Raw genomic sequence first — 26,912 nt, forward strand, 5'->3', positions numbered from 1 at the left:
CACATGTTGTATATTGTATTCTATACTAGTTTTTATTTATATCAAAATACTATTCGCCTCTTTTGAGACTATGATGGGGTGGGTATACAAGTGTACAAAGAAAACCACAAACCAGCACACAGTTGAGAAACGCACAATAAAATATCACTAAATATTCACAAATAATGCTTTGACAACAAAACATAAAAATTCGATCCGTCATGACTCATGAGCTAGAGGGCGTTGACAGAAAACAATACACTCAAAACATACACAGACACATATTATTATACATTTTTCAAGATGCTGTATAGGAAGAAAAGCTTCAAGTGATTGGCTTACCACAGCTTTCTCCGGAAGAAGATTCCAGTCACTTATGGTTTCTTAATAGAACGAATATTTGAAACAGTGATTGAAGAACCGGGGTTGAGGAAGTGCGCGACTGTGTTTGTTCGGAGTTATTCTCGACTCGTCAGTAACTGGGTTAGTTGTTTTCTCTATTTGCATTGTCTTTGATAATCATACATAGAAATTTCAATACTTTTTCTTTACTTTCCATTACAGTGCCGAAGGTGAATCCAGTCAATGATATTTGTAAAAATAAAACGCAAACCAAGTCGTTGCACCTTTTTCTAGCTTTAGCCAATCTTTAACAATATGAGGATCCCGAACTTCGCACGCGTGATCTATCGACAGAGGAATAAGTGTTTTATAATCAAAAAGTTTTGTGTTTATTAAACTTAGTTTCAAAGACGGCCGTAAAAACCACATTTTATAATTAGTTTTTTTTTGTTTTTTCTATGATACTATTAATTTGAGCACTCCAACGGAGATAGTGACAAATAATGACGCCCAGATATTCGTAACTGCGTACCCTTGCTCGTGGATACCCTTCGAAAGCGTACACAAATTGAATGTCTTTCGTTTTGTGAGTAATAGTCATACGGACGGTTTTAACTAAGTTTAATATCATTTGTCATGCATTGCACCACAGACCAACGCGTGATTAACACGTGATAAGATTAATTTGATCGGTGGACTCCCTAACCTGTGTATACAAAATACAGTCGTCGGCCTTAACAGTTAAACTGAAGAGTACATCATTAATAAGCATTAAAAAGAAAAAAGAACCAAGCACCGCCCTTGAGGTAAACCTGATTTTACATTGATGAAATCGGAATGTGTATCTTTATTTTCAATGAATTGTCTTCTGCCGTACAAACACATCTCTATCCATCTGGTGAGACTTCGTTTTTTTTAATTATATTCTAATTTGAGTAATAATTTCCTTTGGTTAACCTTATCAAATGCTTTCTTTTAAAATCCAAATATCTAACATCAACTTGGTCTTCACGGTTCAGTACTTCAAACAAAAATCATGCGTGACTTCAATTAGCTCACCGATAGTTCAAACCCTTTTACGAAGGCCGTGTTGTGAGCAGTTTTATTAGTTTTAATGACTTAAGAAGGAGTGAATATGGCTGGAAAGTATAGGCTCTAAAAGTTTCCCACATGTTGATGTTAGTGAGATTGATCTGTAATTGTTAACGGAGGTTGCTTTCCCAGACTTCAAAACAGGCGCAACTCTACCAATCTTCCAGTCATTGTAATCTTTCAAAGTAATCTTTCAAAAACGATAATAATGTTTAATATAATGGACAGAGACTAGATATATCGTTGAAGAAACGGATTTAGAATATTATCGTATCCGGTTGCTTTCTTACAGTGTAGGAAGCAACAAATCTACAATTACTTGACGAGAAAACTGTACATCAGGGATGGCGGGAACATCTTCCAATTGGTTAAAAACCGGCATCGTTCCGTCGTCAAAGAAAAACAAAGTAGAGAAAAAAATATTAAAGGAGTTTGCGATTTCGTAGTTATCTTCCATCGTGTGTACTACATCGACATCAAGTTTTTCTACGCCCTCTGTTGTCAGAGAGAGGTGCCGCCCAAAATTTGCGGGGAGATGAATTTAAAAACGCCGGCATCGTTTAGTAATAATATCTGTGGTTTGCGTCTTTAATTGACGTTTTAAGATTGTGACTTAGCAACCTGATTTTTTTACGCGCGCTGGAAGCCCATGGCTATTCCGCGAATTGGAGCCCGACATTGTGATATCTTTATTTTTAAATGAATAACATTTCTATTGATCAAGGGATTGTGTTTTTGCCTTTCTCTTTGTCCTAGGCGGCAGGTAATTACTCACACATTTAGTTATAACTTCTGTTAAGCAAAGCCGCAAGTCATTGACCGAAATTGTTGAAGTATCAGCCATTCCATGGAAAGTTCCTTATGCCAAAAGCAGTTCGTCCAGAATGGCCTCATCGCCGGCCTGATTGAATTCCTTGTATTCGATATACGTAAACTTTCTGCAAGGAGTTGTTAAGTTTGGAAGAGATAAAATGACCATGGCAATGATCGTAAATACCGAGCAACTCTTTAGACTCATAACTGGTTGATAGCAAGTTGTCAGAAACGAGAAACAAATCCAGAAGCGAACTGGACGAACCTTTAATTATTGTGGGTTCTCTGACAACTTGTAGGGCTCTTCGTGTTTCTCAACGTAGGTTCTCGCAGCAATGTCGGACGCTACTATTATATGTGAATCGGCCTTGATCCGTTCTTTGTATGAAGCCTGGCGACACGGGCATGCATTTATTAACTTGACAAGCGACTTGCGAGAATCGGATACAGTAACGCGTAGTAGTGTCTCGACATAATGGAATTAAACATTCTCAAACCCAGCTGCGTAAATGTATGTGTCCCAGTCAAGAAAATCAGCAAACATGCGAATGCTCCGAAAGGCGCATAGATGCAGGACAAAAATATAAAAAAATACGATGTATGCATTTTTGACAAATAGACTGGCCGAACTCTCTACGGCTACTGTGCGATAAGGGTGAGTCATTCGAATGAGGTATTTTTCACCTAATTTACGAGCGTCCGTCATTAAAAAGGAAATATATTACTTGACTAAAAACGCAATTGGAAATCACTGAAGAGTTTGCAAGTCTACTGAATGAAGTTACCTGTTAATTAGTTATCTGTTAAAATTTAACGTTAATTAAACCTTTTAATAAGCTTACCTACATACGCCTTCTACTTAACGTTCAGTGACTTTTCGTCAAGACGGCTGTATTTTATCACCAGGACATTATATCATTGCTGTCCATGTGTGATGGTGACGACCGCTACGTTCATCATGCGGAAGGCAAAACAAGATCAGTTATGAGATTTGTTTCAATGCATCTACTACTCGAATAGTACATACGTACACACAGTACCGGGCGTTTCACTGAATCATTCCCAAGCCTGAAGCGTTTTGACAACGAGGTGCCGGATAGGGGAATACCGATGTCGTTAAAAAAATGGGTCTATATGCTTTAAGCTACAAAAGAGCCATTCAATGCCTTCATCCGATGAATAAACTAACGACAATGTTTTTTTCATTGACGAGAAACAGTCATGATATCTGAATCTAACACATCTGTCAGTTTGAATAAAATTAGCACTACGGCATATGGCGCCGCATAAGGCGAACACTATTTTCGGTTTTTGCGCAATATACTTTTGCAGAAAATGGATTCTAAAAACGTTTTTCAGCAGCTCTTACGTAACTATAAACTGCACGAAATTTATTTTTGTACAAAAATATTTAAAAGGAGAGGGTGAAAGGAACTATCACACATTCTATGCGTTCCCTTCAGGGCAAAAAAGAGAAATAAATAAAGTTATTAAAATAAACTAAAAAAATATAAGGAAAAAAATTCCGAAATTTGGTTAAATAGGTGAGAAAAGCTTTGGATGTCAAATGCATGCAACAAAATCAAAATCTAGAGTTTTACGTTACAAACCAACACAGGGCACCTGGAAAAATCCAGTGGAGGACTGATGATTAATTCGACCACATGAACCTCTTCTGACGTGCAACCGAAAGCTCTGTTACACGTCGGAGGCACCAACGCAGCCACACACACAGCGGTCAGGTGGTTCCAGCCAGTGTAATTCATGGGTTTCCGTAGTTCCCCCCAGTATGGATTGCGTGGTCGTGTACGTGGTCCCGTGTTAGTTTCGAATGTGAATCCCATGGTAACGTGAGTAGCTACCGCAACGTCGGCTCCGGCAACCTGGCTGTGTGACGTCACATTGCGTATCGGTATATTTGTTCCGCGCCATTTAACGGGTGAAAGCACGCTTTGTCATTACGCATTCGCAGGAAGGAAACGCAAAATGTAATAAAACAAACAATTTCCCCAAATAGTTTTGGCTGTAATTAAATTAACAGTAAAAGGGCGTGTTTCGTAGAGACATAGCTCCGCTTCACGCCTGTCTCAAATAAGTCAAAACTTTGCATGAAATATTCAATTCAGGAACACTGCAGGATATCTACACATAATTTGACGCATCGGTGCAGTAGGACAGATCGAACCCCCAGCGAATATTTCCGCATCCTCCAAAACATGAAGTTCCAAGATTGATGCCGTGTCGATTTGTCAGTTCCATTTTTGAGGGCCCCAGATAATAAGATTGAGTTTAACCACTCTAATCGTAAAACGTGGGTGTTCTCGTTCAGCGTACTCAATTTAAGTACTACCTTCAAACTTTTTAAGTTCGTGTAAACATGTATTACCTTTATTTGACTTGTTGTATCAAATAACTATACTTGAACGTACCTATATGTCCAGCTGCAAAAAAACGCTTCGCGATTGCTGCTGATAACACGCTGCAGAAACGATGAAAACTTAAGAATAATGAATTGGGAATCGGTAGAAAACAGAAACAGGCAAGGAGCATTCCGGGGAAATTCATTAAGCCGCTCGTCGATTAATCTTCCGAGTAGCCGCGACAACCCTTTTCGCTTTTTTTTTTGCCCCCTCTCTCCCGCGCATTCCGCCACTGCACATAATCGTAGACGAACGACCGCAGCGGAAAGAGAGATGTCGCGCCGGCAGATTGTACCACATGGTGGGAATCGATGGCGTGCCTCGGAAACGCAGATTGCGCCGGTGTAACAGGACTTCGGTCAAGAACCCGTTGTCGAGTGCGTGGGGATTTCCCGCGGTATTAAGGGTTCAGAACACCGGGCTTAATGCATGCACAAGGCGGCTGTTGCGTCGTCGGACGGAACATATGATGAAAGGCTCATTTTGACCGACCTAATAACCTTCCTAAAAATGCATGGATGGCTTAAGATGTCGGCCTTCTAGTTGTTTTTTTTTTCCAACATCGTGGGTCTAGTATGTATATGTGTATGTTTGTGTATATGTGTATTTGTATGCGTATTCGTGAATATGTAGTACGCTCCTGGTGCCGAAACTACACAAGAACAATAAGCAAAGAGCCGAACACAGGGCGCAGTCGCATCTAACCATGTATTGAATACCCATTCCTTATATACTGGTGGTAAAATACATAGTAACCCCTACATCCGGTGCAGCCCCTTTCGCAAGAAACAAAAGTATCATTGCCTTTAATGCGTCCTTAACACTATCTATGCGATTTATTTGATTTGAAATGTAATGTTTCACTGCCTAGATATCCGATCACGATACCTAGACAAAATTATTGTGCCAAGAAATGCCGGTGTACATGCGCAGCAGCTGCGCTGTGTAACAGGTGTCCCGATGGTGGATTCCGCGTGGCCCCTGCAACTTAGTTTTCGTTATCATTAAATTACATGCCCATCTTGCCAATGTACGATCTTCCTCGTGACATTGAATATTCATATACCAATACCGTGACATTCTTCGCACCTTTTACTGTGTTTTGTAATAGAAGAAGCTATGGCCATCTGGAGAATGTTAATTTTGCTGCATAGTTGCAATAATCTACCAGGCGCGGAACAAAAAACGTGTACTTCCCACAGGTAAGTAATTTCGTTTTAGGTTGTCAGTTAATGAATTCACGTACAGGGTGACCACCGGCCCCGCGGACTCTCTTTCACGAGGTTGCCTCCGTGCGCCTTCGATATATTTTAGTAGGCTGATCAAGACCTTGTAATCTAGCGCAGTTACAGAAAGCGGCCTACCCTCGGAGCACTCTGGCGGAGGTGGAGGACAGCTAATAAGAAATATCACAGGTACTGTGATGGTTTACTGCGCTGCGTAGATGGAAAGAAAATTCACTTGATGGAAGCAAAACTAAAAGATAATGTTTTCCTGACTCATTTCTTTACGGTAAAGACCCATAAGGAAGGCAGAGAATTACGGTTTATAGTGGAAGAAAAAGGGAATGTGGAAACATTAAATATCAAGGGAAATACAGAAACACCTATCATTTCTCCATGTTGAAGGTCCGTTCTTGTGCCGCAATTCTGATAAAGTGATCGAGTCTTTGAAAGCAACACAGCCCATCACAGCTTTTTTAATAGACGTGAAGTGCAAGTACTGCAACATTCCACAGGAAAGAGCAACACATGTAGGGGAAAAGGGCATCGACCTGTACGGCTTTGTAATCTTTCAAAACCAGTGTGGTATCAGAATAAGACATTTACTAAGTCTCTTACGGACCCATATAAGTTCTCTAAATGCTATGTTCCAAGATAACGTATACACTCAAATAGAAGGCATGTGTATAGGGTCACGAATATCACAAGCTTCAACTGACCTGTTGATAGCAAAAGGAAAAAAAGGGAGTTACAGTGGTTTTTCCAGGAGAATTAAGTCAGTAGATTCTTCAGACATGCATGTTGACAATGTTTTGGTTTGTTTCCCAATACATCAAATGATAGGCACAGCACGCTCAAAAATTATGGAGAAGTTTCGGGAGGCGCAAAAAGTACTCGAATTCACCATTGATTTACCTGAGGTAGGTAGACTACAGTACTTGGATATCAACATGACTTTTGAGAATGCCTACACGTGCTGGGTGTACAAATTAAGATGTGAGAAAGGAATACTGCCGTATGACTCTGGACACACCATGTTAGTCAAGAGGAGTGTTGAATCGTGTCACCACTAAGTCTTATAAGGCCTCGGGACGCAGACGAGTAGACTAAGTGCAAGAGGTTACCCAAAACCCTTACTGGTCGCTGCCGCAGAAAAGTTACTTCCGAATTTGACGGGAGACAGCAAATGCAAGTAGAAGATGAGGGACAAAAGACCACTGGTGGCACTGCCATACGTATACAATTACTCCCATCGCAAAAGAAGATCGCCGGAAACTTCGAAGTCAGGGTGGCATTCTTAGCCCCTTTCAAACTCAAAGGATTGTGCAAAGAAGTCAACAAACAGCAGGACGAAACGAAGGGCAAGATGTTTTGTCAGGTGAAACACAAACGCGAACTCGTTGAATATGTTGAATGGGTGATATGCAAAATACCACTGATGCGCTGCAAATTCTGCATCGGGCAGACCGGAAGATGTGTAAACGAAAGACTCAGAGATCACAAAGATGCACGTGGACAGCTGCCACCGCCAGGCAACCTAGCCGCGCATTGTGCAAAGCTCATCTGCGAAGCTCTGCTTGAAGCCATTTCTCTCTTGACCAGGTCTAAAGTAGGACAAAACGCGAGGTCATTGAGGCTTTACATGTCGTCTTTACGAGCATCAGCACTCCATAAATAGTTTTAAAACAAGTAGCAGAGCTAATAAAGAGTGTACCACAGCATGCCGAAGGAAACACCAGCGCCTAGGTAAACGCACCGCAGACATGCTCATTATCAAGTTCATTTGTATACGGCAGCTATTGCGAACACCATCAAGATTGGAAGCATCAAAATGCAAGGCACAAAAAATGCGGTTTTCTAGGCACAATAAAGTTTCAACATTCGCTGTAGGTGGATAAAGAGAAGAAAGAAGTTATACAGTTGTTAGTCTTCGCCCTTCATCCATCCTCTCTTTTAGTTTTTACCTTATCAAATGTGTTCTTCTTTATTTACGCAAAGCAAAAAACCATCACGATGTCTAACCAACTATCCTATATCCAATCATTACAAGCATTATCGGAGGCACACAAAGGCAACTGCGCGAAAGAGACTCAGCGAGGATGGTTGCCAACCCGCACGCGCTGACCCACAACCTCAATAAGGTTGCTGACCGGTACGAATGAAGTACCCGCTGTCTATTCCGTGCCTTATAAGCTATCGCGACTCTGCAGCATAATCAACAATCCCCGGCTTCCCGCAGACCCTTGTAAAACAAAACACCATAACAGGCTCACTGAATGCGCTATGGATCTGGTATGTGAATTTTCCATATCATGCTGAAGGTGGTACAACGGCCAGACGGGCAGATTTCTGACTGATCGCGCACGCGAACATGAAATGGCTGCACAGAATACACCGTCAGGACGCCTTGCTGCACATAGCAGCCACTGCACATGTGCGCCGTCATTTGGTTACACAAGAATTTGGCGAGGCACCCCAATCGAATATCAAGAAAGCTACACGAAACATTTAAAAATTAAAAGGCATATATTTTATAAGATGCAAATCTGTGTCATTATCGGCGAAAGAGGGCAATAAAATAAAATTTGGGCTAGTTGGTTCATAATCATTTTCTAGGCGCTGTATAGTGAAAGGACCTTCATCGGATGCAGAAGATACTAGGTAAATTTCCCCAAGCATATCAAATATGGGTTTTTAATATTGTTTGTTAGTGGGCCCTGTTTTTGTCCCCTTATTGTCTTTGTGTAAAACTACACAACGACAATAAGGGGACAAAAACAGGGCCCACTAACAAACAATATTAAAAACCCATATTTGATATGCTTGGGGAAGTTTGCCTAGTATCGTCTGCATCCGATGAAGGTCCTTTCACTATACAGCGCCTAGAAAATGATTATGAACCAACTAGCCCAAATTGATATTTTATTGTGAATATAATGTGTTTCTAGCGAACAAGGGGGAGACCCCATTTTCAGAAAAGAGCAAGAGGCAACAGCGCACGCACGGCGCACGTACAGCGAAAGAGGCAGGAGCCACGCATCACCAGCGGCGGACATGCGAAACAAGCTCCGATGAAACTCGCCTAGCTGCAACACATGCTCGACTCGCCTATGTCAGCCATTATCTAGGACTGATCCATTTGTAAATATATCACCGTAAAATATGTGAATAACAAGTGTGTCAGCAAAAGATGCCTCTCGGTATGTTGACTACGAATTGGGGGCCAGAACCGCCAGATAAATTTGCCTACGTGCTTCCGACCAGATGTCTTCCCTCGAGGGCCATAGAACATCAGATGGCGATGCAGTGGCCGGGTCTGATACCGCTCGTTCACACGCTTCCGCCATCCACCTGAGACTGCTCGATTTTTAAAAAAAATAATGCAGAGCTTTGGTTGCTTCAAGCCCAGGCCTTTTTCCGCAACAATTGCATGAGATCCCAGTGAGCCAAATTCAACTATGTCGTGAAGGCCTGCCTCAGACGACCACATCAATCGTAATATATCTCCACGCTCTTCTGAAGGATATTCAGAGGAGCATGAAGATTCTCCATGCTCCTCTGAAGATTTTCCACGACCAATCAATGTCCGAGAAGGCAGAGAATTCCTCAGACTATTCAGCTTGCACTGTCGTTCCTCCCAGGATGCGGTGTTGTAATTCGCTCATTAAATACCTTCCTCGAGAAGGTCAAGGAGAAGACTTCACCCCTGGCCTGGAACCCCACAGCTGAGGAAACCTCCGTCAGGATCAAGGAGCACTTAGACAACGTTAAACTCCTGACGCATCCCAGATCGAAAGCTCCAACTTCCACCATGGTCGATGTTTGGGACACAGTGATCGGAACAATTTGTCAACTGTTGATTGACGGATCCTGGTGCTTCATCGCCTTTTACTTGAAATAGTTTTCCCTTACAGAAGTTGAATACCGTACTTTTTGACGTGAGTTACTAAGCGACCTACTCCGATGTCAAGCACTTTTGTCACTTTTTGGAATGGAGACAATTCTTTATGCTTACAAACCACAAGCCGCTGACCTACGCCATTGCCTCTCGCATTGCTCCGCACTTCCCAAGAGTAATTCGTCTGCTGGCACTTATATCTGAATTTAACACCGCCATCAGGTTCATCAAAGGAGAAGAAAGCATTGCAGCCGATACTTTTCCCGTGTTCACTTCGATGCGTCTATCATAGAACACCCACCTCTGAGCTTCTACGCCCTCTAAGCTTCCCAGAAAACTGACTCTGATGTCTAGACGCTGGTCAACTTCTCCTCCTGCTCACTGGACTGACACTAAGTTCAGACAGAAATATCTTGAACAACAATGGTGTGCGATACATCAACCGGACAGTCACGGCCTTGCCTCCCAAGAAATTTTTAGACGCCAAGCCTACTACATATTTTATTACCTGGCAAACCCTGGTATCAAATCAACATAAAGACTTGTTTTACCTCTGTATGTCTGGCCTGGCAGGATTTTTGACATCCACCAACACTGCACACGAGCCTGCATCAATCGCCGGATCACTAAAGTCTGTGGACATACCCCGACTGCAACATTTCTGCTTCTCCACGCTCGATTCAGCCACCTCCACATACACATCGTGGGCACCCCTCCACAATCTCAAGTTTATCGGTACCTCTTCGCTGTTAATCCTCGTTACACCGGATGATCTGAGGCAGTACAACTAACCGTTTTGACTGCTCAACCCGTTATACAGGCATTCTTCAGTTCGTGGGTTGAAGGATATGTAATTCCTGTACCGTCACCACCGCGACCAACCGTATTACTTCCGACCACTTCACCCGGAGAGCGCTGTCCCCGGATGCGGCATACCTAGTTTCGCGCCATATTACTAGATGGCGCCATAGCTCCGCTGTGGCGTTCGGGAGCGGAATAAAGGCTGAGCTCTCCGCGCGGCCGCAAGTTGTTGATGAACGTCTTACCTCGACAAAGGAGGCAACATGCAAATTAATGTACAGTTTCGTTCAACCTGGACAAATATATAGTCACACATCTATTAGAGTTCACTTGAAATTTTCTTAAAACTCGGGGAGTTATGGCACTGAGGGGTTGATGAATTTTTCGCATAAATTTTGTGAAGCAAGGTTAGTTCTAAGCGTGGTTTTACGTGAACTTGATTGGGAGATAGGTGCTGACTAGTGAAATACTCAAACTGAATAGTATTTACGTTTGTGACTGACGGCTTTTATTCACTCGTCCCGTATCCTTGTGTTGGGAATTTCATGGAAGCTGACTCCCACTGCCTTGTCCCGTTTTGAATGCCAGAATGGTACGCAGCAGGGCGTTTTAATATAAGATCTAAAAACCATATCGGGTGACCACTTTTAATTTTGATGAAAAAAAATATTTTGCTGGCTTTAGGCCCAGAAGAATAAAACCAATCCTTGCTTTCGGAAAAAAAAAATGTTTTTGCGAAAAAGTGACAGGAGTGAATTTCACGCACAACGGAAACTCCCAGTCCTTTGCTTTCATGTCCCTGAACGCTTTGACGTCAGCTTTCGAGGGGGGGGGGGGGGGGGAAGGGGGTTTAGTTTCACGTTCAGAAGTTTAGTGTTCAGTGGGGCAACCATTTCTGATGCCGACTTTTCCTATGTATCAGAAAGAAGAGATAATGCAAGAAAATTGGTCAATCTCACAATGAAACTGATGTTTTCAAATGCTCTTTTTTCCCGCGGTTCATTGACGATTGGAGTAACCTGCCCAGTGATATTTTTGAAACGGCTTTGTCAGAGTTATTTTTTTCAAAAGATTCAATGTTTTTTCTAACTACAGTTTTCCATTACTTATTGTGTTTGTAGTGTACAAATTTTCTGTATGTGCCCCTCTCTACAATAATGCCTCATCAGGCGATATAGGTATGCAAATAAATAAATCAATAATAAACAAGTTAATGGTCGGAGGTTATGTGACTACAGGTGTCTTAACTTTTAAACTAAAAATATATATTGTTTCTTTGCCAGGATTGATGGTCAGACACTGCCAATGACTAGTCCATAGCATGGGCGAATATTGAGCACCAGCATGAGCCTAAGTTAGCGTACTAAATCAGCAAATAACCGAAAATATCTGAGTACCGGCAATCCTAACTATAGTGAATGCGGTAAATGACTGGCATTCAATGCGAGGACATGGCTGATGATTGAACTGCAAATACCAATGACCGGAAATAATTACTAGAACAATACCTATAAATGTGGTGAATAGATGGCAAAAACAGTTATCGGCTTTTGTCTCTAAAACATGGCCGTTAAATGCATCTGAACAGGTGGTGATTGACAGTTGTCGGCGTTCACCACTGGACCATGGCCGTTGAATGCACTTGATTACCATTTATCGGCTTTCGTCACTTGAACATTATCACTGAATGTATGTGAGTAACCGGTGAACACCTGGTATAGGCTGTGGCATTCTCGCTCACCGCTTGTCCAGAGGAAGGGGCCAAGTCATGATGGAGACAGGTTTATTCTTCGAGCCCGGTGTTCGGTGGCTTGCGCCGCCATGGCTGAACTGTCCTGTCTCCCCTTCACGCGCCTCGCGCCCCGTGCTCGTTTCTCGCTCGCCGTCCGCATCGTCGCTGAAGTTCGCAATGTCCGAAATCCCCACAACTTCCCCCCCTTCTGGATTGCTCCTGTATCACAAAATCAGCAGGCAGTTCATTACTCCGGACGTTTGCAGCAACCCTACTTCGCGAGGCAGAACACCTCACACATATGATTAACTTCATGTATTCAATAACCGGGTCCACATCTTAAAATTAAAAAGTGAGAATAACAAGGTATCTGTCTGCTTTCCTGCCGGTCTCTCCCCAAACGAGCATCGTCAGTAGCGCCGCTTGACTTTAAAAAGTCTTCCAGCTCACACCCCGACTAGCTCGCGTGAAGAGAAAGAACGTACGTCAAAGCAGTCACTTTCGCTTTCCAATAAACACTGAATTAAAATTAAGGGGAAAAGAGAGAATAACAAACGGTTTGCCTGTTTTCTGACCAGTCTTCGTCCCCCCCAGCCGAGCATCATCACTAGCGCCGCTTAACTTAAAAAGTCTTCTAGCTTGCACTACAACTAGATCGGGGGAAAAGGGAGAACAAACGCAAACACCAGCACTGTCGCTTTAAAATAAAATAAAATCCAGCGATAAGCCCTGCAGTCTATAGTCTTTCCAACCTCCTTGGTTGATGTGCCAAAAGCAATACAGGAAGAGCTAAGCGGGAGAACTGGACAACTTAATCTCAAAGCGGATAATTGACGCTTCCCGTGATCGTCTCAATGTCTTCCTCCTGGTTCTTGCCTCTCTCGAAGCCTCTTCTTGGCGCCTCTGATCTATTCAGCGTTGCTGTTAAGAGTGCTCCACCGAGATGGCGAAGCACAGCAGAAAGTGAACGTCCGCCGGGGCCATCATTTTGGAGGTCGCGGCGCTCGCAGTCAGGGGTCCCTCGCGCAGCCGCCCGCGGACAACTCGAAGATGTTCGCTGCTCCTCTAGTGAAGTCTGGCAGGGCGTTCGACGGGCTGCACAGCTGCTGCTGCTCGTAGCAGCCCGGGTACCTGGAGTAGGCCTTTCCAGCAGGGTCCCCCAGGACTAGCCTTGGCCTGGCAGCGGCATCCAAGCAGGCGTCCATCGCGGTTGATGTTAATCTCGTCCATCGTGGCTTTGTTTTACCGCGCCCCAGAGCAGCAGCGAGCCCCACGTTGGTGCGCCATTTGTGGCATTCTCGCTCACCGCTTGTCCGGAGGAAGAGGCCAAGTCATGATGGAGACAGGTTTATTCTTCGAGCCCGGTGTTCGGTGGCTTGCGCCGCCATGGCTGAACTGTCCTGTCTCCCCTTCACGCGCCTCGCGCCCCGTGCTCGTTTCTCGCTCGCCGTCCGCATCGTCGCTGAAGTTCGCAATGTCCGAAATCCCCACAAAGCTTTTGTCACTTTGACATCATCACTGAATACGAATAGTATCCGGTGAATCTAGAAAATTGGCAAGTCGTAGTATTCTCCGGCTGATAAATCCCATATGAATGCTCGTTAGCCATTACTGCGAACATGAACACAGAGCAAGCCATCAAAAATGACTTGAAACCAGGGTCTGGAACCGAAATATTTAACGTTTCGCTTACGGTCGCGGTTACCATTTCTAGTTGATACCAGTTTCGTTTCTGTTTTTTACGGTTTTAGTTTTTACGGTTTCGGTTACCGGTTACACGTTGTACAAAAACGGTTTATTTCGGTTTCTCCAATAATTTCTTTTATTGAAATGCTAGACAGTCGTTTTATGATACGCGGTTTAATTTAGTCCCAGATGTCCAACAATAGTATATTCGAAGAACTTAGAAAAGCCTAGTACTTCTAATTGGTCAACTGTTGCAAACGTTTCTAGCTCCAACGCTGGTTCACTATATCTACTTGCATGATATAGTTCGGCACCCGAGCATACACGTTACTGGCTCTACCAAGGGATCACTGAATTCTATATAATAATAATAAAAATAAACATCGCCACTTTACGGTTCGGCAGCGTTTGTAAACATTCCTCAGGAAGTTCAAACTGGGTTTTGGAAGGACCATTCGCACATTTCCATCGCTATAGTTTATTGCAACCTAGAATATGCGGACGAGTCTTCGCCCACACTTAAGGCAGGAGCAGAGATACCGGCCTCCTCTAGCAAAGTAGTGCTAACTGGAAGAAGAAGAATCAAATTGAGAGCTGCGCTAGTTAGTAAAAGTGAAACATCATGTCAATGCAATAGCGCAAAAGAAAAAAAAACACTAAGGAGAGGAACGAACAGCCCAGAAGGTTGTAAAATTATGTCCGGTGTTGTTCCTTCTTTTCCCTAGTCTTCGTTATTGTACTCTACAACACCTACGCCATGTTTGCTATTTCCAAGTAAATGCATACGGTTATAAAAGCGCACGTCTCTCACTGTCCGATTCTGTGCTGTTAGAAACATTGTGCATTTATATACATATATATATATATAAGAAAAAATAAGCAATGCTGCGTACGCAAAAAAAAAAAACTGAAAATAAAGATTTATTTATTTATTTACAATATCCTCAGGGCCATACAATGTTTGATACTGCTTCTCGGAATCTGATGGGGTCCTGGATGGTGACGATGTCTTCGGGAAGGTAATTCAAGCCCACAATTGCATCAGGAGGAGGGGCGTGCTGATGTGCTGTGGAGAAACACTTTGGCCGGGCTATTTTATTGCAATGATCGAGTCTGGATGAAAGATAAGCCGGTGGGGAAAGACGACTCTGATTTAGAAGTGACGAATTAAAAACTTGATGCAGAAGGCAGAGACGGAATATTTTTCGACGGGTGACAAGCAATGGGAGAGAGAGATGTGATTTAATGAAGGCGACACTGAAAAAACTGGAGTAATCGGACTGAATAATACGCACAGCACGGTTTTGAAGAAATTAATTGTAGTCTATTAATGTCACATAATGGGGGTGCCAGATTGAAGATGCGTGTTATAATTTAGACTGGACTAGGGCAAGATAGAGGAGCCGTTTTAGTTGAAAAGGGGCGGATCTAAAATTGCAACGAAGGAAACCCAAGCTTTTGTTAGCGGAACTCAGAACTGAATTAATATGTTTTTTCCAGGAGAGGTTTGAAGTTAGAACAACACGGAGGTATTTATACACATCCGTGGGTTGAAGAGGGATGCCATTGAGAAAATGAACATCAGAGGTTTGAAAAGAGGAACGAGATAAGCGCATACATTTACATTTGCTGACGTTAAGCGTCATTTCCAGTAAATACACCACCTCTGAACTAGGTCACATTTGTAGGGTTAAAGAGTCATGAGGGGATGTTATTTTTCGGTAAATGTCACAGTCGTCGGCAAATAGGCACATGGGTGAAGATACCAGAAGAGGAAGATCGTTGATGTAGATGAGGAAAAGTAACAGACCAAGCACCGCTCCCTGAGGCACGCCAGATGTTACGGGGGCTAAAATATGAACAATCATTAACACAAACAAAACTTATGACGTTGAAAGAGAAAAGATTCAATCTAAGAGAGAACACTATTATCGAGGTTTAATGACTATAGTTATAGAAGTAGTTCGTTTTGCAGAACTTTATCAAATGGTTTAGCAAAGTCGAGAAATACAGCGCAACTGGGGAAGCCAGAATCAAAGTTTGCGAACAGGTCGTTGGTTCAGCATAGAAGTTGGGTTTCGGAGGAGTAGTTTCGACGGAAGCCGCGCTGCGCTTTGTTAAAAAAAGGAGATAATATCAAGGTGGATAGATAATTGCTTCTGGATTACGTGCTCGAGTATTTTAGAAGGTACAGAAGTTAGAGATATTGGTCTATAGTTTAAAGTAGAAGATTTATCACCGCTTTTGTGGACCGGGATGACCTTGCCGATTCTCCAATCCTCAGGAACCGCCGCCCTATCTAATGAGTGCTGAAAATTCGTTTGTTAGAAATAGGCTTGAGAAATAGTTTGTGGTTCGTAAGACTTTAGAATGTATGCCGTCGACACCACAGGAAGAGGAAATTTTCAGTGACTTAATAATAGTAACAATGCCCTCGAAATCAATGCAGATGGGATCCATTCGTAAAACATTTCTAGTAATAGGTAAGGAGAGTGTTAAGGGACAGTGGGCGGTGAATTGAGAAGAAAATAAATAATTAAGACTGTAACTCACTGATTACTCTCGATAATGTTCTCAGAATCATCAATAGACGCTAGTGGGGAGTATGAGGCATGATTAACAACATTCCAATATCGGCGCGGGTTGTTTAGTAGCATAAATGGAAGGGTTTCCAAGTAAAATATACGCTTCTGCTGCTCTAACATAATTTCAAAATCAGTGGCTCATTCTTGATATCCCGACTAGGAGAAAGGAGTGTCTTGCTTTTGGGTACTCGAAAACGTCGTTTTTTTTTTTTTCGTTAATGGCTCTTAGTTAGCGCGAGTACCAAGAATTGGAAGACCGGAAACTGATGTGAATAATTGGAACATGAGCTTCAATGAGTTGCAGTAATTTGTGTTTAAAAAGGCAACGATTTTCATTTATATTCCCATAATCAAACCTTTTCAGGAAGACTGAGAAGTAGCTCGAGAGGTCTTGGCTAAGCTGCTCATAGTTCCCCTTATTATATAGCCTTATTTGCTTGGTCAACCTGACTGGTTCTGGTGCTTGAAATCTTAGGTTATAGAACACTGCCTTGTGGTCACTGACGCCTTAAAAACCGGTAAGAGAAGTAATAAATTTTGGATGCTTAGTGAAAAGCAAATCTAATATATTTGAACTTTAATAGATTTATGGTTACACGGGTAGGGAAAGAAATCATATGCGAAAGGGTAAAATCCAGGCAGAGACTGACAAAATTGAACTTTAATAGATTTGTGGTTACACAGGTAGGGAAAGAAATCATATGCGAAAGGGTAAAATCCAGGCAGAGACTGACAAAATTTAACTTTAATAGATTTGCGGTTACACGGGTAGGGAAAGAAATCATATGCGAAAGGGTAAAATCCAGGCAGAGACTGACAAAATTGAACTTTAATAGATTTGTGGTTACACAGGTAGGGAAAGAAATCATATGCGAAAGGGTAAAATCCAGGCAGAGACTGACAAAATTTAACTTTAATAGATTTGTGGTTACACGGGTAGGGAAAGAAATCATATGCGAAAGGGTAAAATCCAGGCAGAGACTGACAAAATTTAACTTTAATAGATTTGTGGTTACACGGGTAGGGAAAGAAATCATATGCGAATGGGTAAAATCCAGGCAGAGACTGACAAAATCGCGACACTCACCAGAACTTGAACTACCATCAAGATCTGACAAATTCCGATTTATCTCACGGAAGTTAAAATCGCCTACAAAAAAAAAAACGTAATGACCTGGGTGTAGTGTGAACAAAGTTGGCAATTCATCATGCAAAAATTTTACAAAACTAGATGACGCATCCGGCGGTCGATAACACACGCCAACCAGCATTGACTTAAAACCACATTTCACTGAGGCCCAGATGGCTTCAATTGACACGGAAACGAAATGTCCTTTTGATACTTTTATCAACACATGTTAAAACGCCTCCACCACGACGATCCTTCCGATCGCGTCGATAAAATGTAAAGTTTAAATGATCTGGCAGTATTTCATTGTTGTTTATATCAGGATGAAGCCAGGTCTCAGTGATCAGTACCACCTTAGCATCACAGGCTGAAATATGAGAACACAATTCGTCACGCTTTGGTATTAAACTTCGCGCATTTAAGTATAAAACATCGATAAGTGAGTTAGAGTTGGAGCAAGCAACGCGTTTGTTCCCACTCCCAGCGTGTGCCTTTTCGGAAGCACTAACCACAGAGTCGGAAGCGGAGTCGTAAAGGAAGAGATTTGAACCCATATGTGGTTTATCAAAACACAGCTTATACGGACCTCCCTGTGACTTGGCGAAGGCATGAAGCCTCTGACGCGCCACGCGTCAGAGGCTTCAGACATAGAAAAAGGAAGGCCGCGCAGCTTCGGTCCACACAACAGTAACAGTTTTTTGTTTTGTTTTTTGTTTCGTACGAAGAAAAGCTTGCAATAACAACCCTGTTCTTTTACTGAGATTGGGTGCCCGATCTATGCGCACGTTCAATCTGGGAGCTATCTCCTCCCCCCCTTCCCCCCCCCCCGCCCCCCAAGTGTGATACCAAGTTTCTCACTCGCAATTCCTAGAACGTTTTGTTAGGACAAATACCATAACTAGCCGGAAGCATCGGGTATGCCATAAAATATAAGATTACACCGTCGCGAGCGTTTTTCGAAAACATCCAAGTGGAGATAGCATAACTTCAGTTGCAGCGGAGTGCACATCGGCGGAATGTTGCAGATTACTGATATCTTGCTTTGGCCTTCGTGATGCACAAAATTTCTTTTTCGAACGAAACAAGTTTGGCATTTAGCGCCACTACCGAAGTCTCAAGTTGAGCCTGTTTGGCAAGTATCGCCTCGACACCGGCTTTTAGGGCAGCTTGTCCCGTCGCAAGGCCGGTTACATTAGTATAGAGCTTCGGCATTAGCACGCGCATACTATGAAGTTGTTTCACCTGCCCTTACAATTCAGCCTTGGTAGGCCCGGGACCAGGATTAGTTTCAGTGTCACAGGAAAAGAGTTGCAACTTACCAATAACTCGCGCACAATCACAAGCAAGACAAAGTAACACTTTTTATCGCTTGTGATTGTGTGAAATGTCGTTTTTCTTTCTTTTTTTTCTTAAAGCGGCACTGACACCTCGAAGGTCGTATTTCTTTGTTGTCCCAAACGATGCCAGTTGTAGTCAAAGACATCCAAAAAAATATCGCATTGCAAAAGAAACTTTTCCCACGCGCGCGCGGCTTTTTATTTTTGGCGTTTTTCTCTCCCGCTCCTGCTTTCCTCGCTTTTTTTTTTATTTCTGATCTCAAAAATCATAAAATCTAGAAGCTTTGTAGGCGACATTTTTATAACATTTAATAACGGCAATCGCAAAACACATTTTTAACGCAATTGCAAACGGACTACGGCCCGTCTTTTTGAAAAACCAAAAATCGGAGTCCGTTGTGATGTTGCCTCCAGGATTTTTATCCTCCCCCGGAAAACATTGCGGCGCTCTACGCATTTAGCAGAAGGTGATCGGTGAGTCGGGGAATCGGACAAAGTGGTCCTTTTTATGTGCCTGACGACCTGGACTTTGAATAGGAAATCGTGAAACTGTCGAAACAACTTGGTTTGGTGTCTGTGTGTCGTACTTTCGGTTTACTCTGTCGGGGCAGCTTCGTCTGCTCGAAGCGGTATGCAGCACGGCACGCACGCAGGAATCCGAGTTCCCGGTACGCCGGTGCCCTTCTCTCCCGCTTCTCACCTCGTCGATTCAAGTCGCGGCGACACGTTTTGGAGCGGAGGAAAGAAACTCGACTCCCAGGACCCCTCAATATTTGACGTCGCTCCACTGGCGCGCAGCGAGCGGGAACTTCAAATTCGGCATTTCGAAATTGTTTTAGAGCGCAACTCTTAGCCGCCCGTTTTCGGCTTGAGGGGCGTCCGCGTCGGCGTCGGCGTCGGCGAGCCGTCGCCGTTGGCGTAACCGCGCGGTGCATTATGGGACGCGTGAGTCACTGATTACGTCATCAGTGATGTCATCGTCATCGCCATCGTCATCGTCACTAATGATGTCATCAGTGACGTCACTGATGACGTCATCTGCATCGTCATCGTCACTGATGACGTCATCAGGACGTCACTGGTGACGTCATTGGCATTCGCATCGTTATCGTCATCGGCACTGATGGCGTTACTAATGACATCACTAGTGATAATGACGTCAATGGTAACGTCACTGGTGACGTCATCGCCACGAGACCTCATAGGGGTCACATGACCTTCGTGAGGTCACGTGACCCCCGTAAGGCTACGGCGACGCTGCTTGGAGGGAGGAGTAGCAGACAGGATGAGGACGTGAGGAGGAGGGAGGAAGGGTATACCTTCGCCTCAGTGTCCTCCCCTCCGCCTCCTGAAGAGCTGCGCTCTAATTCGGCATTACAGAGAGTTGTAAGCAGCTTTCATTTTTCGTAACGTACTAACATACTCGTTAAATCCCAAATGAGTAACCAGTAATGTAATGTCGTTAATATTTTACGGTACCTGCTATCAAATTACGTTACCTATTGCTCGTTACTGTTGATTAAAAATGGCAGCATGATGGTTTGAAAGCAAACTAATATTTTAATTCACACAAACTTAATTCTCAAGTTTCTAATTTGGAGGTTAATGTCCAGGAATCGTTTTCAATCGTTTCGCATAATAAAGAAAAAAAGATGATTTTGACGTGTCAGTGCCCCTTTAATAAGAAGGCTCGAGGTAACGTGAGCACTTCTTATGAGTAGTTAATGCGAAAGCATGCACGACGCCCTTCCGCTCTTCTTCTTTTTTGTGGGCGAAGCTCCTTAGGATCTAGCCTTGTCCGGCATCCATGCTCACATCGATTGCCATCCCATCTGCCTTCTAAAAAAAAAAGAAATACATGTTTGCGCAGTCGACAGGATTCGATCCTGTGCGGGGAGACCCCATTGAATTTCTAGTACATTGCCTTAACCACTCAACCACGACTGTTTTTCTTTTTTTATTTATTCTCTGTTTGGCATACCAAACGAATACATGCAACATCCAGAACACAAATGTTAAAAAACGCCCGCCCTTCCCAGGCGGGCGCGAATGGTTTAAAATGCCTTCAGGGCAACCAGTGTATCCATCACAGGCAACCATTCAGGCTGATACATTTGGGCTTTGTACACTTCCCTGATGTACGCCACACTCTCAATAAAATAGTCCCTCACGGGACGTGCATCTACGTCAGCGTGTCGCATGGCCATTCTTGTTCGCCAAATACTGTGCAGGCTCAATACCATGAACATGTCATAGGGCACGCCCCCTTCACTGCCAGTGGAGAGGAAAGGAATGCCATACTCTTTTATTGGCAAATCCCTTTTCAGAGATGATTGTAAAATGTCCCATTGGAATACAGCATCCCAGCAGTCCAAGAAGATATGGTTTATAGTTTCTGGTTTTCGACATAACAGAAAGTTAACTGACCAGGGAAGAAATATTTCTTTTTCCTGAAGCCAGGGTTTAACAGGGAGTGTGCCGCCACTATGCAGTTGAAAAAAGAACGTTTTTTACAGATGGCCTAACAGGCATTTTTTTCAGTCCTTTTAGAACATCTTTGCCAGGGCCAGCGCAATAAGAAGATCGGTACAGAGGCTCTGGCAACACCATATCTACCAAGTCTCTGTAAAAACGCTTTCGCGATACACCACTCAGGTACTTCAATGAAAAGCACACCTTCAGGAACTGGAAGGCTCTGACAACTTCATGCAGAAAACCACGCACCCCAGGACAATCAACCTTACTTGACGAGACAATAAAATCGGGTAGTGCATGACAGAGGCGAACGTACAATACAGACCGCAAAAATAAATCCCTCTGATCATGCAAGAAAATGAAACGGGCCACAACCTGCCGAAGAAACAATCGGCCACGACTGCGGGACGAGTAGGTGGCTCTAAGATGTGGTAGTAACTCGAGAGCTGGGGATGTCATTGATGAAACGTTACATGTAGCCGCTCAACGTCTATACAGAAGAGGGCGCTGCGGTCAAATGCGTACATAATCGCTTTAAACTTTGCAGTGATTGGCTCAAAGTTTATAGACGAAAAAAAAATCAGAGCCATCAGCACTACCTATGAGCAAAATCAGTATCATCAGCACCACCAGAGCTTCGCCCCAATCAACATCATTCGCCACGTGGAGATGCGGTCATTTTTTACTTGCGTCAACGGTCGAGACGCCCGCTGACCTTGGGTGGAGCCACTGCCTCGCTAAAGTCCCTTGATGTTTTTAACTGTGTTTTCCAAGTACCGTCATTCTTTGCCGCGCCGACATCTGCTTCTATTGGAGGAGAGTGTTGTCACGTGATTTTCGGAATTCGCGCCACTCCCGCCCGCCATTTGCTTTCAAGCTGCTCGGCTGCTCCGTCCGTTCGCATGTTTCATGATGCTCGCCGACGACTTTAGCTCGACGTCCTGCTGCTGCTAAACCGTATTGAGGCAAGTGAAGAAGTAAGCGTTTGTGTTAGATGATGGGATGTTGAGCTTTTAGGTGCAGCCAGAGTTCTGGTTGTGGAAAAAAGTATTTCGCCGTCCCGCTTCGGAAGGCCGATCTGAAGAGGCAGAAGGCATGGCTCCATATGATTGGAAGGAAAAACTTTGTCCCTACCAGAAGCAGTAAGCTTTGCGAGGTGAAACGTTCTGAGCTAGTTACCTCTTGCACATACGTTCACGTACGTACACATGCTACGTTTTGTTTTTTTCCTGACGCGCCCGACTGCCGAACTCGGTCTCAGCTGAAATGCGGCATCGGTGCTCTATTGTTTTTCACTCGAAAGCCCGGTTGTTTGCCGGCAAAGTTTTTCGCGTAATCTGAGCTTTTAAGGGACACGATATGAATGGATGAAACCGCAATCGGCCGCTTCAGCTGTGAGTGTCCCGCAGTGAACCTCTATAAAACACGAAAAGCTACTACCGAGGGCAATATGAGCCGAAAACGCCTTTTATGCTTCTTTGGCTTGCCACCTGTTTTTGAGAGAGATATGATCGGAACTAGGAATATAAAGCGAAGTTGAGGAATGATGGAGCTTGTGGGAGTCGCAGACGCAGAAAAAGGTTGGATCGGGTGTTCCAGCACATACTGTCCGCTCACGGGGATACATCGGACGTACTATCGGGGAAAAATGAAATGCGAACAGAGGAGCGCGTGGCTCGCGGTACAAACTGCGCCGCCTGGAAGCGAGCCTAGGAGCGAGGGTGCGTGGCCTACTCCGACGTGTTCACGCCCCTCCCTCTGCGCTTCCCAAGCTCCAGCAGTGCGCCTCTTAGTGCGCTGCAATCTACCACTGCTATCTTTGGTGGCTCAGCGCGTGCGGTGCAAAGAAGCTCGCCGCACTCGCCGAGTAGGCAAAGATAGCGGCGACAGCCTTCAGCGCACTCAGAGGCGGACTGCCGAAGCTGGGGGAGTGCCAATCGAGGGGCGTCAACACATCGAAGTAGGCCACGCACACTCGCCCCTAGGTTCACTTCCAGGCGGCGCAGCCTGTACCGTAAGCCACGTGCTCCTCTGTTCGCATTTCATTTTTCCCCGCTAGTACAATGCACGACACTTTTAGCGCGAACGTAGTATCAATGTCTCTACGTATTTTACATCCATGGAGTGTTGATTTACAACAAACTTCACCGCTTGGCTAGCGTCCCAAATTATCCCTTCCCACAGCACTGGCAGCTTTCATGACGAATTTTTGGTTCTGATAGAGAAAAAAGCGGCGATAACTCTTCTGTACTAACAGTGTCACGCTCTCTACCTCAAAAAAAGGTTGAATTCTTTAGTGTTCCCAGTACACTGTCCCGTGAATCGCAAGTTATCCCTGTTCATTCTCGACAGGACCATTTTACACCAGGTCAGTTTTAACCTCGGATCTGGCAGAGCCATGGCATCAAAAAACTTAAACCAGACGCCGTCTCCTCCAAGTTTAGCCATAGGCTGCCGACGCCAGTTAGAAGGCCACCTCGATAAAGGGAAATGGGAAACATCCAAGGTAAGTTGACACAGTCAGAGATGGTGAATTGGCTGTCACTTGGTTGCTAGATTCGGTATTAAAATGCTACCCATTTTAAGCAGGGAAGCCAATGCAGGAGGAAGACAGCATCCAGACGATTCCATCTCTGGATCCAACTGCTACTCTCGCAGGGTTCGCATTTCCTCTTTCACAGATTATTGCGAATATGCTTGTCCAAGGTGATTAATCAATGTAAGTGGCATTGACCCGCTTACTGACGAAGTTTACGATTTCAGCACAAGCCTTGCCCACACCGACAGCAGCACAATCCAGCAAAGTGCAAAGTTGCGACCAGGAATCTGTGCCGCAGGCGGGCCTTCCAGTTAGTGAGTCACATGGAGCCCCAGCATTTAGTAGCCGGGCACATGCAGCGACATGCAATCACAATCATCCTTGACTCGTGCGTGTGCCGTGCATTCTCTGGACTAATACATCCGTTCCTTTTTTTCGGCCTGTATTTGCCGACTTCAAATGTGGTGTCTACTTTCTTGGGCATTCCAGCAACAATTAGCTACACTGCCGTGCGTATATGTGCAGTATGTAGCCAGGACATCGTAATAAGTATTGGAATTTATGTCACCATGCTCTTCTGTGCTTTGGGTAAGTGTTGGATTGCACCATACATGCTTCCCTGCTATAATGAACAATGTGAGTGGAATTTTAATGCCTGCTCGTGATATTCGCGGCTTCAGCACGAGCCTTGCCCATATTCATAGCCGCTTACTCCAGCAAGAAGCAAAACTGCCATGGGAAGTTTGTGCCCATTGCGGATGCTGCAGTTGGTGAGTAACATGATAGCCAGACACAAATGCCGCATGACACTGTTAGTGCGAGTACAACTGCGGCACTCTTTGCATTTTACTTTGAAGTAGTAAATGCCGGCGCAAAATATTAGGGTGCAACTTTGTGCCCCATTTAAACATTTTTCATCTTTTCTTTGCATTAACGGTTTCGTACTATGTTAGGTCAGAACCATCCTTAACAACAATGGGGTGAGGGTACGGAATTCATGCAATAGACCGATCTCATCAGCCAGTTTGACTACGCCGCCGCTCTCGCAATGCATTGAGGGAACTTTAGTCTTTCTGCACATGCCCTAAACACTGGAACTCTGCACGTGCAAAGAACGAGACAGCACAAGACTTTTCGGGCACCACCGTCTACCTATTATGAACTAAAGTTATGGCGGCTTCATGCATGCGCCGAACGATGGGTGAGGTAAGTCTATGGTGGCAGGACGACAGCAATTTATTTCCTTTTCTCTCTATTGATCCTCTCAAAACAAATCCATTCCTGTGTCCATTGACTACTCTGCCATACAAATGCTGCTGCATGCACAATGCTCCGGGGTTTCATTTTGTGCCGGCAAAATTTACAGGTTCACTGCAAGTCTCCCCGGGTCCGTATTGAAAATAATTCTGAAGGCTCCATCAGCCTTCAAGGATTATGGGACCTCACAGGCCTTCAAAACCCTTCAAAAATACTCTTCAGGTATACCCCTCAGACAAAAACCTCCAGCCCCACAGCCCTTCAACCCAAACCCCTTAGCCCGTCAACCCTTGAGACGCCCAAATGACTGTGAACCATAGACAAAAATTCAGTTCAAACCCTTAATAAAAATGTATTGCGGACATTGAGTTTTACATTCGTATTAAAACTCAAAAAGACGATAAAAAAAAAAGTTTGTTCAAACCCGGGCGCAAGCAGCTGTCGACGAAAAAGATAATATCAAAAAGCAACAACTGGCTTTTTTAACACAACGAAAAATATCTTTCAAAGTACCCACAATGCCGTTGGGTGAAATCCTGATGTACGGTAGTTCAGCTAATAAAACCGAGCAGGTGCACCTCACGTACACATGCAGTCTCAGTAAGCACGTTTAGCGAAAACCACGAACTCGGAAGCAGATACCGTCACCGTTGAGAAATCAAGAGCACAGTCACGGTTTCGTCCATGATGTCGTCGTGGCTGCGTTATCGGCATATGTTTCGCTCGCTGGATGCTTCTGAAGCCGGTCGGACGAAGAAGAGCAAGGAACAAGGCGGGACAGCGGCCGTCATTCACCGTCTCAGGACCCACAGTGCCATGATTCCGGTGCGCAGGCGCTACATGTGGTGGGACGCTGATCCCGACTGCCAGGCTTGCTGCGAGTTGGCCAACACCGGCCACCATCCCCTTGAATGCGCTGAACACGATGCTGCTCGAGGGATGCTGAAGGCGGCCAACGCCGAACTGGGGTTTACCTGCGGAACCAAGGAAGAAAACGGCGCGGATTAAAACAGACCAAGGGGCGAGCCCTCAAAAGCAGTGCTTACCTTTCTGGATGGAGGAAACCGGTCCATTCCAGATCTCCATGGCGGTGAGAAACAAACCGCCCACGAGTGGAAAGAAAGTAGTTATAGCGGCCTCCAGACTTCCTCGGCTTCCTCACACCACTCTCTCCCGCCGCCTATTGGAGAAGCGTGCTGTCCGGCCTTGGTGGTTCCGCACCCTCTCCCCACTGCCTGTCGGACAGAAGCGCAGTGTGTGCGTGTAGGCGTTGTTAAAGAGGGGGGATTTGAGTTGCCTGTTTGCGCTTTTGATGACGACGAAAAAGAGAGGACTTCCGAGTTCCGACTCTGCTAAAAAGCAAAATGTTTTTTTTTTTCTTTTTGGAGCCGTTTCCCGCGGGGAAACCGGTTCCCGGGACGAGTCGCTGCCGCTTCGCCCTCGCAACTTCCCCAGCGTCCCTGTTTTTGGGCAAGGCGCTGCTCTCGGTTTGCCCTTTTTTATTATAATTAGTGCAACAAGTAAAGCTTGTTTGCCTGAAAACACCGCTCGGCCAACAACACTCGGCCCGCGCCTTGTCAATTCTCCACACGGGGCGATCGAAC

At 44.4% G+C, this 26,912-nt stretch overlaps 1 pseudogene; it reads left to right on the plus strand.

Moving 5' to 3' along the window:
• Positions 1–6,110: 6,110 nt before the first annotated feature.
• Positions 6,111–8,530, plus strand: LOC121838219 (annotated as a pseudogene).
• Positions 8,531–26,912: the final 18,382 nt, after the last annotated feature.

Source organism: Ixodes scapularis, unplaced genomic scaffold (genome assembly GCF_016920785.2).
Source record: "Ixodes scapularis isolate PalLabHiFi unplaced genomic scaffold, ASM1692078v2 PGA_scaffold0__279_contigs__length_252992795, whole genome shotgun sequence".
Classification (NCBI taxonomy): domain Eukaryota; kingdom Metazoa; phylum Arthropoda; class Arachnida; order Ixodida; family Ixodidae; genus Ixodes; species Ixodes scapularis.